The 16,625-nt window shown below is 39.7% G+C and overlaps 1 protein-coding gene across 1 annotated transcript in view; it reads right to left on the minus strand.

Moving 5' to 3' along the window:
- The window catches only part of shank3a (SH3 and multiple ankyrin repeat domains 3a), a 149,535-nt gene that overhangs the window by 109,992 nt on the left and 22,918 nt on the right, over window positions 1-16,625 (minus strand). The window lies entirely within an intron of this gene.

The raw sequence follows: 16,625 nt of genomic DNA on the forward strand, positions 1-16,625 counted from the left end.
GCCGTCCTCTCCACAGAGACGTGCTTCTTGGTCGGTCGATGCAATATCCACAGATTCGGTTTCTTTCAGTTAACTTCCCCGTTGCATTTATCCATATGCTGAGGAAATTACTATATCCCGCTGAATACCAGCAATCGCCACACACTTCCTCCTGTCAGTAGCTACTGCTAGTGCTACTGCTACTGACCATGCTACAGATATTAGTGCAAAATCTACAGCTCCTCTACCACAACCATCAGCAACAAGTGGACATGGAGAATTACATGAACTACATGTTGCTAAATACACCGCGGGGCTTAAACAGAAGGGTAGCCATGGCAACATTGCGGCGGGGCTGCTCGGCTGCTCTTCTTCTTCTCTTTTGGTGTATTTTGGCGGAAGTTACAGCGCCACTTACAGTCCCGGCATATGTACTACAGCGTTTCCAGCGGCCTCGTTTGAACAGACACGTTAAATGAAACGAATGCATGTGAACGGAAGACTTTTTTGAATACGCATACTGTGCATAAACGCAAACGTTCCCGTGTGAGTGGGGCCTAAGACAGAGTGTACAATTATAAAGTATACATATATAATTGTGCAGGTGTGTGTGTATGTATGTATGTATGTATGTGTGTGTGTGTGTGTGTGTGTGTGTGTGTGTGTGTGTGTGTGTGTGTGTGAATCAAAGGCCTTGGTTTTGACAGCCCAATCCCAACAACCAAAGCATTTAGTGGAACTGAATATTAGGTGCAAATGAAATGTCTTTCCACAAAATAAGTTGCAACTCTTCTAGTTCTTAGAAACTTCGGGGACTTTATTAATAAACTGCTTGAACAGACCACAGGCATAACAGTCGAAACTTCTGTTTTATGGTACAGTTCTTTAAGCAAAACATTTCCACACCACCTACACCACATAGCAGGAGGCCATGCATGGAATATGCCTATGATATATATGTCATTCTTATAGACACATTAGCTTTTTGAGTTAAGACATTATTGACTTATGATAAATACAAGTGGCAGTAGCAATCCATTGATTAACTCTAAAAAGGTGATAATTTAAAGGCTGCCTACTATGCAAAATCCACTTTTTCACGTCTTTTATACATCAACCTGTGTAAAGACATTCTGAAAGTTTCAGGAAAAAAGATTCGCTCACTTTTTGTCCTGATCCATTTATATAAAAACCTGAAAATGAGCTGATCAGATTTTTGCCACTTTGTGATGTCATAATGGTTTTTTGGCTTGTGTAACCATTAGCCAATCACCAACCAAGGTAACACCCCCCACCTTATCACCTGAATCTCCACCTAGAGCACCATTGTGTTCTTTTTAACCAAATATCTCTCAGAGGGGCGTGGGGAGGGGCTCCTTATTTTCATCTAAAGTAACAGACACAGAATCAGCACTTTTGAAACAGGGCTGAAACAGAGGGGTTTGTGGGATGCTACAATGCTTCAGAGACATGTTTTGTATATATCTGAGTCCTATAATATGTTGATGAAAAACAGTATAATAGGGGACCTTTAAACCGTATAGTATTTAAAAATGCATTTTAAAAGAAATGCTGATACTGCAACACAAACCTAAAGATAAGGACAGACCATGCGGCTCTAATCCAAAATTGCCAGTTATTTTTGGATGAAGTGGAACAGACCTACTGAGGATATTTAGTAGTATAAAAACTCTGACAAGTTTCATTGTTGAATAGATTGTTTTAACAGTGTGACCTGTCTGTTCTTCCTTACAGTCTTCTGATAGTTTTCAACTTATGGTTTGGTGAATTACCCAAAATAAATAGTTTGGAAAGGGTTTGAAGTAGCATGGTGCTAGATGTACATGTACAGAAAAACAACAGGCAGATAGGCAATAACTATTTTGATGTCAAGAAAACTAATGCGTTGCAAAACCACTTGCTCCAGTTTTCACGACTAAGGAAAAAACCTGAATAGTTTTTAATCAATGAGTTAATTTGTAAATGCCTTGAAGTGGCTGTAAAAAAAAAGAGAAAAGAAGTAAGGCTGCTCGTGACAATCATTTTTAGTAACCCTAGGAAACGATGGTTGAACTTTTTGACGCTGCTGCAGGTCGTAATAAGCAACAGGCATTTTGACGAGTAAAAGCAGCACAGGTGTAATCAATAAGCTTAACGATAACCAATCACGTGTTCAAGTAAGGTATGTCAGTGAGTAAGCATTACAATACCACGGCTGTAACTGACTCCTTCATTTCATTTAAATGGCCTGCAGCCATCATTGGTGGGTTTTTTTCACCTGGGCCCTTGCTGCCTTGACGAGTCAGAATGTCTGCTGTAAAGGACCTGAATTACTGCTTACAGACTACCTCTGCATCAGCAGTTTACAAATAAATCAATTATGAGCAAATTGTAATGGAACAACATCAGCTTCAAAGCTTGATTATGTGGTTTGGGCCAATGAATAATGGTTATATATAAATCAGCTCAACTTAATCATGTCAGAGTCAGCCGCTCACCAACTTTCACAACATGTTTGGGTGACAGTGCAGTGGTATTTAGCAGCATGCTGCCTGAAGACACATTGAGTTCATGTGAGTAAAATACACTTAGATTTTCAAACCTCACTGAAATGCCCATCCTCTGTATGCCATGTTTAACCATGTGTTAGCGCATTCTTCTACTATAAGCACTGATGCTGAGTGTAACAATGTAACAGCAGCAAGTAAACAAGAAACCCCACACAATAGGAGAATCAGGTAAATGAGCTGTTAGAACTCTCATTCTGAATGTTGGCAGATAATAACATGTTACGGTACGAATGCCCACATATTATTGATGGATTCTTTAACAGCTGAAAGTATTATTTAATGAATGAATTATTTAATCTTAAGTAAATGTATAGTTTGATATTTTTATATATCAATTAGTAGTTTCTGTCATTTTGCAAGCAAAATGTGCATCTTTAAAATGTTTAGCTTTCTCTGTCAAATGATGATGTTTAATGAAATACCTCTGCCCCCCTGATAGAACAAGACAATTAAAACTTGTATGGGTTTTATTTTATCTTTGGTGTTACAAAATGAATCTATACTATAACCTGCAGATAAATCAATATCGAAACAATAGCTTTTTGCATTCAAGATAATATATAAGATGGACCACCCTATAGTGGTTTGCTACGCTTAAATCTCCTTTTTACCATTTAAAATATATCCGTTTTACTCTTTAAAATGTATAATGACTATGCCAAGCTTAAAATCCATGACCACTCTTGTGACATTAAAATGGTGTTGGAAAAGGATGAAATTATGCAAGCTGGGGAGAGCTGGAGTGGCCTTTTTACTGAGAGATAAGAGTACATTAGAGGAATGAGATACTGCAGCACTGTATGTTTCAGAGGAGAGAGTCGAGGGAGGTGCTTCACTAAAGTACGTGGCGAGTCATGAAACTTAATCTGCAGTCTTTCATAAGAAATAGTGAATAACGGTCTTCTTCCAAACTGCATGCGTTGTTAATGTTTGTTTATATGGAAGCCAGAGTGGCCCAGTGTGTTTATCAATGCCCCGCCATGTCAAACTTATTTACACTGGTTGAGATCAGACACCCGGGGGTATAGCATTCTTCTGTTCACACACCACACAAGACCAAACTTTGATCTCTTGTCTGCTTAAATTAGAGACATCAGTGAAGGATGATTGGACACGAGAGTAGGGGCATGAGGGAGGAGATGAGAGACAAACTGTAGGTCACACTCGTGACAAAGAACAAAGGAAGCATAAAGGGAGACAGAGAAGGTTGCATGTTTTCAACTAAACAATATAATAGATGGTAGGAAGCTATCACTGGGCCTTTGGAAGAGTAAAGCTAAACAGTTTGGAGGCTGCTTTCCTCTCTGATTTGACGTGAAAACCACACATATATTTATTCACAATCCGACAGTCTGTTTGAAGAAAATCTCACCTGTTCAATAAGGAATTGTCAATGGTGCCTACCTACCTAGTAGTCTTGGCAGGTCTGTATCTAAAGATGAGATTTGAAGAAGCAAACAAATGTAATGGAAAAGGTGCACTTACTTAATTTCTTCAAACAAAAATGTAAGTCTCGTCTGACCTGACAATCTGCAAGCACTTAAAGAACCCCATTAGTTTTCTATATTCAGTTTTGTAATGCTAAATAAATAGTGTTAACATGTTAACACTATGGGTGGAGAAAAAATGAAGCCAGTGTGAACACAAGTTCAAGTGAGTGCAACAGGTTGCCTGAGTGGAAACAAACATAATGCTCATTACATCATCCCACATCTGAATTCAAAACACAGCCTCAAAAGGGCCTTACTAATTAAGATGTGTGTTTGTGTGTGTGTGTGTGTGTCTGTGATTACGCAAGCAATGATGATGCATGGAGCAAGACGTGCCTTTGGTATCTCTAAAGGCGCAGATGGCATCCGGTCACAATAGGAAAAGACAGGGCATTGTTGTTGCCTTTTAGCAAGAAGTGATGCATCGACAGAGAAGAGAAAGGAGAGTGAAGCGTAGTGGTAAAGTGAACTAAAAGAAAAGAGGAGTGCTAAGATGATGGAGTGTAATGACTCTTACACAGCCCTGTCCCTGTCTCCCAAGACCTCTGGCTGTCGCTGCCCAGATGACATATGCACTAATTTACAGTGCTGGGCCTCCTCCTGGATGTGGGAAGAGCTAAGAGTCCTAACCAATACCCTAAAGGCATAATACACATCACTAGTATATATAACATGTGTTTGTTCTCTTGTAAACTGGATCATACAGCATAGTGGATGAGTTAAACAGGAGTTTTAAGCCACCAGATACTAATGGTACATATGCATGCTCATGTGCTTGTAATCAACTATGTACAGGTCTGGGTTTATCTGACAGAACGACTAAGTGAACTGCCTCTGTTTTCCCCTGGTATCCTTCCCCGTCTCTTTGAGTTTCCTTCTGTTTGGCCAGGGTCCAAGATGATGGTAGGTGCATATGTTTCTCTTTCTCAATCTCAGGATCCTTTGGGAGTAGACTCAGCAACATGGATATAAACTAATACTGTTTCATCTTTCATCCCTCCATATTTTATAGCATGGTTAAAGCAGCAATTTATAATAGATGAGCAGCAAGAGGAAGCACATGTTAGTGCCTGATGTGTGAATGACTCACTTGCTGCCTCACCCTTACGAGTCAGTTTGTATCTGTTTCTGTCTCTCTGTCTACAATGTGTTTATTTAAATATGTGACTGACAAAGATGTTAGATTAATCATATCTAGGGGGATCAAAAGGTAACCCTCCGTTTCTAAAACTTAAGCCAGTTTTAACAACACTTCTTCTTCTACAGCTATGAAGAAGTCTGAAAGGGTGAATCAGTGATGAAATGGTCAACTTCTCTATTAATGTTAAAGGTCACCTATTATCAGTAGCGTGGCGTGGGGAAAAATTTAGGGGAAGCCCATTTTTTTGGGTTGGTTGGGGGGGGGGGTGGTCAATAACGTAACCAGATGAGTGATTACAGCGCCCGGTATCATTTTACACACATTTGTATCACACAGATGCAGGACTTGCACACGCCTGTTATCTAACCGACAGGTCCGCACGCACTCTCCAGCCGATACTCTCGTTTTATTAATTTAAGCATTTTCTTATTAATTTATGCAGACACACCCCCCCCAAATGCAATACCAGCCGCTCAATGCGCAGTGCATTCATTCACAAAGTAAATCAGGAGACCTTTAAAGTTTTATGTAGGCTACACATCAAAGTATCAGTAGGCGTGTATGAAACACATGAATTCAAAAACAATTATGTACAGAAACATTTGCATGCGATAGTCCACCTTCTCTTCCCTTCCCTTTCTAACACACGGCAAGTGCAGCAACAGTCCTCGTCTCTGTAATTAGCTCAGTCCGTAGTCCAAAAGTAACTAAAAAATATAAACAATCTCATCTATTCAGGTGAAATCGCCAGCCGCCTCTGAAGGGAAGCCAGAGAAAGCTGGCTTCCCTTGGCATGGCCCTGACCAATCACAGGTTGGCAGGGGCATCACGTGGGCCTCATCTGATTGGTCAATCCCTCCATTTTTTTCACCAAGGGAAGCCCAATCTGACTGGCCTCCTCTCGCAACAGTGAATGCAATCTACTGTTTCACCATAACATCTAGAGGGGCGCTGATTGTTTCACTCTTTGTAAAATACTCAATGAGAGTGGGGGAGAGACGGGCCGGCAGCAACACACAGCAAAGGAGAATTATCGAAACAAAACAAAGTGTTTTTATTTATTTATTTAAATTATAACTACAATCCGAAAAAACAGGGGAAGCCTGGCTTCCCTTGGCCTCCGGGAGAAAACGCCACTGCCTATTATGCAAAATCCACTTTTTTATGTCTTTTGTACATAAGCATGTGTCCCCTCTGTGTAAAGAGATTCTGAAAGTTTCAGGAAAAAAGCACACTTTTTGTCCTGATCCATTTATATAAAAACCTGAAAATGAGCTGATCAGATTTTGGCCACCTTATGATGTCATAACGATTTTTTTGTCTTGTGTAACCATTAGCCAATAACCAACCAAGGTAACCCCCCCCCCCCCCACCATATCACCTGAATCTCCACCTAGAGCACCATTGTGTTCTTTTTAACCAAATATCTCTCAGAGGGGCGTGGGGAGTGGCTCCTTATTTTCATCTGAAGTAACAGACAGAGAATCAGCACTTTATAAACAGAGGGGTTTATGGGATGCTACAATGCATGATCTGTTGGGTATTTGGAGCCAAACAGAGACATGTTTTGTATATATCTGATACCTATAATATATTGATGAAAAACAGTATAATAGGGGACCTTTAAAAAACGCTAAAACATAAACTCTCAATAATGTACAAGTTCAGGCAGGGATCAATTAATAACATTTTCAGAAACTTGAAACCAGGTAGAGCTCATCTTACGCTCTTGTCAGGGAGCCACCTGCAGGGTGTCGCAGAAGACAAACAGCATGTGATATTAAACATGACATCAGTGGCGTCGGCTACACATCACATTCTCTTTAACACAGGGCACAAGGCATTCCATTTCACATCAGAAAGATGTTACACGGCAATGCACACACAAGAGAACGGTTTCATTTATTTTGTGCAGTGACTAAAATCTTGTTCATTCGTTTTTTGTTGAATTGGTTAAAATAGTTCTGTGACAAGAACAATTTAAAAAGTTTTAATGTATTAACTTTCAATCTGCAACTCTGACTCTGTATTTAATCTACAATGAATGACCTTCATGATATTTTTGTGATTATATTCTACAAGTGTTTCAGAGCTTTTAACTACTGCTATTATGTTCATGATTTAGATAAAGGTTTTTAAACAATTCCATTGAATTATATAACATTTGATTTCTATATCATGTTTTATAATTTAAGTTTAGGGATTTGGGATGTTTAGATACAGTACATATCATACAGGAATATAACCTGAATTGTAACCACATAACATCAAACACTACAATTTGTCAAAAAAACTGCTATTTGTCTGGTAACCCACTAAATGACCACCTGTGTGCCCTGGGTCAACATCATTGCGAAACAGCCATCTTCTTCTCATCCTCCCATCTACTGCAAATCAACCATGAAACATTGCTGTTACAAGTGAATGCGTCATGAGAACACATCTGGCTATGGACAAACTCATATAAACACAGCATGTCTCCATTTGTGTCTCTCACAGTCAGCCTCTACACACATTAGTTTTAAATTCAGACAGACTGACCCCTAAGGTAATCACATACAACAGCTGAGCTCACTCTAAACAGTTAACGCACATCTGTTTGAAATAGGGTATTATCAGTTAAATACCATACACAAGCCTCTCTCTTTCATTTTAAGCTTTTCCGGCTATAGAAACCAACTGTGGGTCTTTACACAGTGGACTTTCAAGTCAATCTCCAAATCCCACAGCCTCAAATGAACACACCACCCAAGGGTTTACATCTGAACTATTACCATACCATACCCCTGAGACCAGGAGGGGGAAAAAGGCATTGATTCAATTAACTCGGATTAATGGGCTACTATCAAGATTCCGACACCTTGAAAGACACTGTGTGAACACACACTACACACTCTATTCACGCAGAAAGTGCTGAGGCTGGACTTTCCCTAATTATGGAAAACGGTGTGTGATTCGTCCTGTCGACTTGATACGAATAGTTGAGTTTAATTTGTGTTGAAGTGGCATGTTGTCAAGGAAAGAAGATTGGAACGCTAAGGTTTGTGTGGGTAATATTCTGAGTGCTAAAGCAGCGTTACATGAATATCATTGATAAAAAATGGGTTTGAAAACCCTATCTTATCGAACAAGATGAAGTACAATGACAAACAAATACACTGGTATCTATAAAAAAAAGCAAAAACAGATGGTATTCCACAAAGATGTACAACAAGCATGACCATCCTTATTTAAAGTAAAAGAGAAACAGAGGGATTGCATCAGTGACGCTGTAAACAAGGAAGAGATGGTAAGATTTTAGATCTGTAGTTTTGCTTCAAATTGAGCAGCTTTAAATGGTGAGTATCAGAGGGACCTTATCCTTCATCTGCAGAGAATCAGAGCATATAAAAAGCAGGCTGTGATCTCCGGTCAGTGGCCACTGGCAGACACTTCACATTCGGCCCTTGTTTTTACTGCAAACTCTTCCTCATAGCCCAGGATGACTGCAGATGTTACGTACTTTCTCTCCTCTCTGAACTCCTGTCAGTCTCAGGTGATGAATAAGTATCTGGTAACTTGTTACACACAGAACCACAACTAAAGGGTCCAGTTGTTGCAGCAGCAATGGTGAGAAATGTGGGTTATACTGTAACTAAATGGAAATTGTTTAGACTCGAAGCACTAATGGAGATTGGTGTAGAATGCACACACAAACATGTTGCTGCATAGATAATCTTTGCCACTTTATCTATTCCAAACACTCTGTCTGCTTGAGTCTCTCTTACACACACTGCATTTTAAAAGTACTCTTTCATTCTCTGCATGCTCTTGTGTAGGACTACAGCATCACGACATCGAGGACTATCCTGCATCTTAACAGCCTCATCACACAGGTGCATCACGAGGCTGTAGCAGTCAGTGAACACACTGTAAACTAGAGTTAGTAAACTGAAAGTATATGTTTTAAAGAGGGAAACTTTATTGTTTCACAGGACATGTTAATCCTGCCACGGAGGCTTTCTTTTTTTCACTTATGTTTCCCTTAATTTGCATATCATCAGCCAGTTACTCTCAGGGTGTGCCAAGGAGCAGTGCACTCTAGCTGGTTGCCAAGGAAACTTGGTGAAATTTTAAATTGGCCAATAGGGGCTGTTAGTTTAAGATTTTTGAGCATATCTGTTTCCTTAACCACTAATTGAGTACGATGACACACTTCTCTATACCTGCCTATTTGTGCAGTAATGATACACTTCACTCATTGATTCCATTGGGAAATAATTTTTTTCTGTATTAATCATTTTAAAACTAAAGCACATTGGTAGCCAAATAGCTAGAGAGCCTGCCACAAGAAACAATTAAAGCCCCAAATAAACAACCATCAAGACACAGACAAACACAACCATATACATGTAGACACATATCCATACAACCGTGCAGGTTTTCAGAAAAATAAAGTAAATCTTGACTCTTACTCCTGCTGTTAGTCAACTTTTCAGCATTAAAAAAAACAAGTATACGCTTTCACCATTAAAATCATGTCAATTAAGTCACAGTAAATGTATCTTTAACATTTTTCCTAAGAGCCCCAGTGTGGTTTGTAAAGCTTTTCCATAACGTGTGACTAATTACAACCTCTGACTGAACAATGTGCATCCATGTGACTAAATCAAGTTAAGATGGAGCAGCAGTCAGCTCCAGTGGGAATGTAAATATTACGTACATCATTTCTGAAAAATGATAGCACTGTGCTACAACAAAATGCCAAACCACCCTTAGACAGGAAAACCATTCTCCTGAGTCTGAGCATGACCATATTTAGGATCTTAAATGGGGATCAACATTATTCATAACCAAATGATGACTAACAGATGCAATTAGGTTCTTCGCAAAGCTTGCTGTGGGGTTGTAGCTTCAACCAAAAGCAATTAAGTTGTAATTATTGTTGTATTCCACTCTGTAAAGGGCCCCAATCAGAAAGCAAGTATAGACAACAAAGAAATTCTACCTTCGTAGCTTACCTGTGAGCTACCAAAGACTAATTTCACAACCATTACAACAGTAGAGACTGCTCTGCCCTGCTGAGGGGAAATAGGCAGAGCACTATATTAGTGCAGCTTATTGGGGGGGGGGGTGTAAATTGCCAAGGGATGCCCCTTTACCATTGGCAGCAATGTTGAGAGTATAGCACTACTGTATTGTATGCAAGGATCTTGTTCAAAGGCCCATTGGGAGCTCTTGCCACTGTACATACAATCTCAAATCAACTTTATATTCAGACATATTAGGTCTCATGAAATCTTACTCAATGAGATGATTCCATCTCTTGGTGGAGGCAACACCAGCCGTCTAATGCCTAAAAAAGACATCACATATTGAAATCCAGAGCCCTCTCCAGTGTTTGCCCCCCCTGCACTGACACAATGGATATCCTGTGCAGACCTGTAACAAAAGCTCAGAATGATTGGTCCTATATTAATACCTCCAGCTATTCCCAGTTTTCTCTCAGACTAAACTCAGAGAGAAGGAGATGGAGGAAAACAAAGAGGGATTAACATCTGAGACTAACAGGGAGCGGGAATATAATAGTGTTAACCTAAACGAAGAGCGGATCAATAAACCACTCACAGATTTAAATGAGAATTGGCTATCCGTTAGTGAACATTAATTGCTTTATGATTTAATTTATTAGTATCCAAATGCATTTTCCCAAAAAGGAACATTTATTCTGTTGTTACATTCCAATTGCTATTATTTTCCCCAATATAAGACTGTTAGTATCTGCACTAGAGAAAGAAAAGCTTTTAACAGCAGTATGTGGAAATGAATTGAGATGGCCACACACAACTGCGAATCAAACTCGTCTGTATTGAGTCATAGCATTGGTACGTTTTTCTTCTCTATACGAACAGCGGTTGTTTGGTATTGCTAATTTAAAAAAACACTCCTGCTTTGCTCGCTTTGCTCCCAGATATGCCAGAAAATTACACTACTCTCGTTTCCACTCTTTCCGCCTCTAGGCATTCTCTCTCTTAGTGGAGGGCCTGGTGGACAGATGGAGGGGAAGAGGGATGACTGTCAAGTGAGATGGGAACAAGGGTAAGGGTGTTTCGGTCAAATCTCTCTCTAGCTACTTCCCTTTATGGCTGTTGTGGGCCAATTGAGCTAAGAATATGCTAGCCACGTCTTTTGACCCTGTTGCCACTGTAAATGAAGCTAAAAATAGCAACATATCAACGTGTGAGGCTTTTCAAACAGATGCCCAGCAATCACTGATACACATTGCATATGTCAATCTGCGTATGAGAGTTTTTTTGGAAGAACTGTCAAACCACTGTTGCGTGTAAGACTCAAGTCAGATGCAGAGAGGACATGAAGTGTGGAAGAAAGACAGCGGAGAAAAAGGCAAAACATACAGGAAGCACAGAGAAAGAGAGAAAGAGAGAATGATAGAAAAGGATTGATTGAAGTAGCAAATAATGAGACATGATACATATAAAACATATGAATCATGAAACCTATGAATGTACTTAGATAGGAACAATCATAGGCAGACAGATATAAAAACATAAGAACCCAAAGACAAACATTAACAAACACAAAAGGTCAAGAAAGACAGTGTAAAAGTTATTAGAAAAAAGATTAAACAACAACAGAAGGAAAAAAATGGAAATCTGCTTTAATGCTAGTATGACAGAATCCAGAGAGATATACTGTAAACAGACCATCTCTTTAATTTAAATAAAGCTGTTACCACAAAACTGGAAAAATATGAATACCGAGTAAATGTCCACTGTATCAGGAAGCAACATATGACCAGTGTTAGCCTTGGCCAAGGGTGTAACTTTGGTTTGAGAAGTGGGGGGGACACAAAACAGGGGGTCCTCCGCAATGAAACATTTTCTCGATTTAATTCCATTTCCTGCCTTTCTACAAATATATTAGGGACTATAGTGTTAACAAATCCAAGAAAAATGTGTAGTGTATATAATGAGTGTGCACACTTATCTAGTATCCTATCCATGTGAACCTGTTTTACGACAGGAGAGAGCTCTCCCTCTCCTTATTGTTGAAACAGCTTCTAATCTCCGTTAGCTCCGGGCTAGCACCAGATGCTAACAACAACCCACGTAACTCTCTCAGTCTCTCTCTCAGTCTCTCTCTCTGTCTCTCTGTCTCTCTCTCTATATATATTTATCTGTCTCTCTCTCACTCTCTCAAAGTCCGACAGGAAAGAGCTCTCCCTCTCCTTATTGTTGAAACAGCTACTAATCTCCGTTAGCTCCGGGCTAGCACCAGATGCTAACAACAACCCACGTAACTCTCTCTTTCTATCTCTCTCTCACAAGATGCGCTCGTGCCACACACACACAGACGCTCCTCCTTGACGATGACCGCTTGCGTAAAAAAATAATAATAAACACATTTAAAAAGTGGGGGGGACACAAATGGGATTTTGAAAAGTGGGGGGGACATGTCCCCCCTGTCCCCAGTGGAAATTACGCCCATGGCCTTGGCAGACTTAACGTTTAACGATCAAGAACTGTCCTGGCAACTGAAGAAATACAATGGCATGCCTGAGGCCCTGGAGACTTATTGTAAGAAGGTTTACAATGCTAACAACCAGACTAAGGAAAAACAGCAGAGAATCACAGGCCAAAATGATTAATGCTCTGGTCACAAACAGCAACTATCTATAGTGCTAAACCATCTGCAGTGCAGTAATGTAGCAAGAGCAGGCCGTCCGAGATCTGAGGCAGAAGACTACTGAAAGAGCATGTTGGAGAAACAATCATCACAAACAGCACATGCTCAATGGACTACACACCTGAAAACAGACCAGTACATTATCCACGGGCAGGAAACAGTCATCATTGGTGTAGTTAAAGAGTAGAAGATACTAGACGTTTTTTTCAGACACTGAAATCGGATTGATGGAATAAGTACAAAATAAAGTTACCTTTTAATTTAGGTTTAGTTTCTCTTGGCTCCATGTGCTTTAGCATTCCCACTCTCTGTAAGACTAGTATAAAGTTGATTGTTGTAATTATACAACAAATGACTTTGATACGACACCTGCCTGAAAATCTCAATACTGATAGTGAAACGAGGTTCCCATGCAAAGCCTACATTTATTTTTATTTTTTATAAATCTTGTAAGCAAGCATAATCTTTCACCTTACATTGATTTAACCATTGTAAAACAAACTGTTGCAGCTATGATTTGCTCAGCCACTTGTTGATCGGTTATAGCAACACATCTAATGCTTTTTTGGGACCTATATTTGAAATGTCATTGTTTTTCTATGAGCAATATCGTCAGCGGGGAAATTCAATATCGCCCAACCCTAGGCATGCCCCCTATACTTGCAGGGAATCAAAGCAATATGCTGCACACACCCACTGACTTGTAGATGCACCAATGCAACTTTTTTAAAGTATCTTTACTTATAAAAGGGTGAAAAGTATCTTAGTCTTCTCCTTGTAAAGGGAACTTGTCACACTACACAGATCATTTCATCCAAAACCAGTTTCAAGAGACAGTTTGCCAGCTAGAGAGTAAAGGGCTTAGTAAGTGTCAAGGCTAGTGTCCTGAATGACACATTAAGCATCCACGAGTATATCAGCTCCTGAAAATAAACAGCTGGGAGCATATCTCAAAACAGCAGCAGATAGGAAGAACGCCGGCAATAAGGGAAGAGGAGGAACCTCGGGAAACCAATCCCTTATATGGGAACATGGCAGACAGATGAGGTGGCAGATAACCAAATATCCTACCAAAGACTAAAAAGGGTCAGACTTACCGAACTAGACAAAACCAAAGTTGCAGACTGTGCATACGTGCCATTGAGAATGTTTAAAACACCGATTAGGGTATAAAATGCGGGAACAACATCTACTGAATAGCAAAACCCATTATGTGAGAAATGTGAACAGAAAAAATCTGCATATAGTAGACTGGGCACTCAAAGCCATCCATTTTGATTTCTCTCAATAAGACACCCTAAATAGGTCGGCTAGGAATAATGAAGATGAAAATAATAGAGGATCAGGGGCTTGCACATCCACACATCCACACCATCAAATTGTTCTCCATGCATTGAATATCATGTGCAAAGCCCTACATTTATAATCCTGAGCTAGAGGACCCAGCCGTGAGGACACATACCTGGCTAGATGGGGAAATCATTTTACGATTTTGTTTTATTTTATTTTATAATCATCACCTCACCGTTATACTGTTGACAGCAGTTATGTGGATTAATAGAGAGACAGCATGCACTAAAAGGGGCAACAAGACAAGAACATGGAGAATAAGGATGAACACAGGTAGACAGTAGTGGGGCAGATTATTTATTTCAGTGTCTCCCTCTCTGTTGAGAGATGAATGACATCCATTAGCAGTATTGGGAAGCTGTCTCTTTGTGCACCAATCATAGAAATAGAGTTCTGGTGGAGTTGGACGTGATAACTGACAAATTATACCTGTGATCCCAAAAAAAAAGCTAAATCTTCGCAAATAATCTGCAGTCTGAGTGAACAAATGGTGGGATCCATTGCTAATGCAGCTTAATGGTCTCCCACAGCCAAGACACATTACTTAGTCAAAGTTTCACCAAGGACTGAGCAATTCTTATACAGTACTGTATGTGATAATGGACTTGGCTTCGTCAAAATCATAAGCTTAATCACAAAAGTCCATTCTATTTTCCGTTAATTAATAGGTATGCCTACTCAGGAAAACTTCTTATCAGAAAGGGAATTGACAAAATGTGCTAACAAAAACACAAAACTTTTTTAATGCCAAATCTAACACTTCATATTTATATCACCACTGCTTTAGTCACTTCAGCCTCCCACCAAACACTAAGACCAATACATTCAACACAAACCGGAAAATAATCATAATAAATATATCATATATTTCCACTAAAGATATCATGCACAACAGTTCATATGGTAGAATTCTTCACAAATATACCTAAAAATATATATATTTAAGTCAATCATCTCGTATAGAAATTGAACATAACAGGCCAGGTACCAGAGAAGGAAGTGTGTGGATCAAGTCATTTTAGACTAAAGGTAGCACTACACTACATGGTGCCTCCCTCCTCTCCTCCTGACAAGGAAAAGTGCAGCCTGGTGTATTCTTTGCTCGTTGCTTCAGTCTCCTGATCCAGGCTTGAAACACAGCAGGAGGTGTGTAATCCAACTTTGGGCAGACTATTCTAGTGTAATCCCATGCTCACTCAAAGTACACACAAGTCTCTTTTGACTGCTCTAGCAAAGATTCAAACTGTCATTCGGCCCATCTGTCATCTGCCTCTATGTTTGCCTGTCAGACTTTCAGGATCTCTTGCTGTTTGTGTATATGTCACGCTGCAAGTGTTGGATTTAATGTGACTCCTTGAGAGAAACTAATCATCTTTTGAGCATCTTTCTATTGCATAAGCACATTAAGAGAAGTCCCTTTGCACTGGGATTAGAATTTAAGGACATGTGTGCAAAAAGTACATCATTAGATGTGTCTATATGACTTGATCATGCTTGAGTGTGTGTGTGTGTGTGTGTGTGTGTGTGTGTGTGTGTGTGTGTGTGTGTGTGTGTGTGTGTGTGTGTGTGTGTGTGTGTGTGTGTGTGTGTGTGTGTGTGTGTTTGAACCCAACTGAAAGACGTTTTTGTTCACAGGTGGCGATTCTGCAGCACCTATGGGGAATTCTCTGGTTCTTTTCAACTGCACTCCTTTTATTTCCTGTCTTTATTCATAGCGTGCAATGCCGGGGCCTCACTTAGATTCAATGGGTCATTTCAGCCAAGAAGCCACCAACAATGAGGTAATCAACCATAACACAAAACTGCTTAACTTGCCTTTCCGATCAATGTCTGGAGAAAGAATCAAAAGGACACTCTAAACTAAAGCACCTACAGAAAGTGCCTGAGCACAAGACTGCAGTGACAGGCTGTTAATGTTTAATCTGCATTTTGCTTTACCAATAGCTGAGTCTTTAGTTGAAATGTAAAAGCAAGAGAGGAGGGATGAGGAGAGAAGTGTTGACACAGAGGAACATTAGTAATAACAGATTGTGTGGTGTTTGGTTACATAGTAAACATCACATGGTATCTCTAAACGTGTGATCTTATGTGTGCTACAGGGACAGATAGATACCACTTTATTTTCTATTATCAAGTCAGTGAATGGTAAAGTGTTGCTTTCTCTCTGCATTTGTGTGCAATTACAGGCAGTCACTTTCTGTTCAAAATCATTTCAACCTGTGACTTATGGACATTTTAATTGGAATATTGTCCATGCTTTGAAGTAAATCATGAATGACTAACTTCAAGAGAGCTAAAATAAGCACTACTACTGTAGAACAGTTTCTGTTGTAGATGTCAAGATGGCTGTTGCTGAATCCATTTAAATTACAATTGCACAGCTCAATGAATAAAATTAACTTATTTTGG

The sequence above is a fragment of the Trematomus bernacchii genome, unplaced genomic scaffold, assembly GCF_902827165.1.
Source record: "Trematomus bernacchii unplaced genomic scaffold, fTreBer1.1, whole genome shotgun sequence".
Taxonomy (NCBI): Eukaryota; Metazoa; Chordata; class Actinopteri; order Perciformes; family Nototheniidae; genus Trematomus; species Trematomus bernacchii.